The sequence below is a fragment of the Petaurus breviceps genome, unplaced genomic scaffold (genome assembly GCF_028583685.1).
Source record: "Petaurus breviceps papuanus isolate PSGF00001 unplaced genomic scaffold, PetGlider_PUasm1.0 189, whole genome shotgun sequence".
Lineage (NCBI taxonomy): Eukaryota > Metazoa > Chordata > Mammalia > Diprotodontia > Petauridae > Petaurus > Petaurus breviceps.
In genome coordinates, this window is record NW_027185809.1 from 13,318,960 (window position 1) to 13,321,117 (window position 2,158).

Here is a 2,158-nt window from a genome sequence, read left to right on the forward strand (position 1 = left end):
TTTCACTGGGCTATTTGAGCTTCAAGTAGTTAATTGAGTCTGTTGGGCAGGAGAACACATGGCAGGACAGCTAACAAGTATTCTGGCATTAGCACAGGTTCACTCATGATCTGGGCAAACAGAAAGACAGAAATGGAGTCATAATAAGGGGTTAAATAAGCTAGCTTACTTTATTCCAGTCTAGTCTTCTCAAAGGGAGTTGCTGAAAATGGGAGCCCCAGTCACCCTTCTTACAGTGGGCAGTGAGAATATTGTAGGAGGTACAACTCCAACAGTTCCCCTAAGTCTCAATGTGGGCCAGTTGAGGCAAGCACCCACAGACAAATCCCCCCAATGAGGGCCAATCAAGACAGGCGCATGCATTATCCAAATCCTCCTAAGCCTTGATGGGGGCCAATAAAGGCACACACAACATGGCACTGTCATATTCCCCACTTACTGACTAGTACCCACTTGACTTATAGGGCAACAGACAAAGAAGGCATTCTGCCAACATTAAGCTCACAAGTTTACATTATTTCACCTATTATCTCACTGCACGGTCAATTTTAAGCACGAATGTCTACATTATTTGTCATTCTATAATGCTGTGCAAGTGGGGCGGAGATGTTTATAAGTTATGACCCTGGGAACTAGAGATTTTATGGCCATGGATCCTGGGAAGAGAAACTCTAAGAATAACAAAAATCCACCTTACACACACTAAAATCCACCTGACATACAGACTTGTTTAGTGATATTAACACAAACACTGTAGAAAGAGGAAAACATTCCCTTTTCCATCTTAATATTAAAAAGTAGCTTTCCTCCAGCCGATACATCCTCTGGCCGCAACCTCCCTGAGGCGGGCGCTGAAGGAGGGCACTGAAGGAGGGCGAGGCGGCCCCACCCCAGTTCAGTCTCTTCGCGACTGTACAATGTAGAGCGGAGCCCGAGCTCTAGCCATGGCTGCAATTCGGAAGAAGCCTGTGATTTGTAAGGGATGGTGCCTGCGGGAAAACCTGCCTCCTCATTGTCTTCAGCAAGGATCAGTTCCTGGAAGTCTTGGTCCCCGCCGTTTTTGAAAACTATATCGCGGACATTGAGGTGAATGGCAAGCAGGTGGATCTGGCACTATGGGACACAGCTGGGCAGGAAGACTATGACCGACTTTGGCCGCTCTCTTACCCCGACACTGATGTCATTTTCATGTACTTCTGCATGGAAAGCCCAGACAGCCTTGAGAACATCCCTGAGAAATGGACACCAGAAGTAAAACACTTCTGTCCCAATGTGCCCATCATCCTCGTGGGAAATAAGAAGGATCTGAGGCAGAATGAGCATAACCGGAGAGAGCTGGCCAAAATGAAGCAGTAATCTGTGAGATCAGAGGAGGGTGGGGACATGGCCAATAGGATCAGTGCCTTTGGCTACCTTGAGTGTTCTGCCAAGACCAAGGTAGGGGTGTTTGAGATGGCTACACAAGTGTTTGAGATGGCTACACGGGCAGGCCTGCAGATCCGAAAGAACAAGCAGTGGCCGGGCTGCCCTCTCCTCTGAGCTCCCCCCATCCACCGAGGTCTACATACCATTGGACTCCTTTCTGATAGTTTTTGACCCCTTCCTGCCTATGGCCGCATGTGTTCTAATGCTCTCCTGTTCTTGAGAGTGGGGAAGATGCTTTAGGCGCACAGGGACCTTTCCTATCCTCATGGGTGCCAGAGTTTAGCTCTTACTCCCATCTGAAATGGGACTGTGCTTTCCATGTTCGAGAAGCCAGGGGTAGGAGGTAAGGGGAAGTGGTGCTTACTGTATATCCTGCCCTAAGGTTCACCCACCAGCATTTTTTTACATAACTAGTTCTGAAGTCTACTTCTTTTTCAATGCCTCTCAGTGAGTGAGACTTCCTTCCCCCTCCCCTCAACCCCACTCCCCCACTTTAGGCATGGCTGAGGATTATTTCTCATTGTTCTTCCTGATGGAAGAGACTCAATAAAAGTCTATAAGGGCTCTCAAAAAATATAAGTATTTTCATTTCAAAAAGTAACTTACACAGGAAATACAACCAAAACTGTCTTCCAGATCAAGCACATTCAAAAGTTGTTCATGGACAAAGATCCTACTGAATCATTTGGTACACTGTGTGCTATGCCTTCTGATTTGTGATGGATTGTACTAA

At 46.8% G+C, this 2,158-nt stretch overlaps 1 pseudogene; it reads left to right on the plus strand.

The window, feature by feature from the left end:
- Nucleotides 1-944: 944 nt before the first annotated feature.
- Nucleotides 945-1,539, plus strand: LOC138164011 (rho-related GTP-binding protein RhoC pseudogene; annotated as a pseudogene).
- Nucleotides 1,540-2,158: the final 619 nt, after the last annotated feature.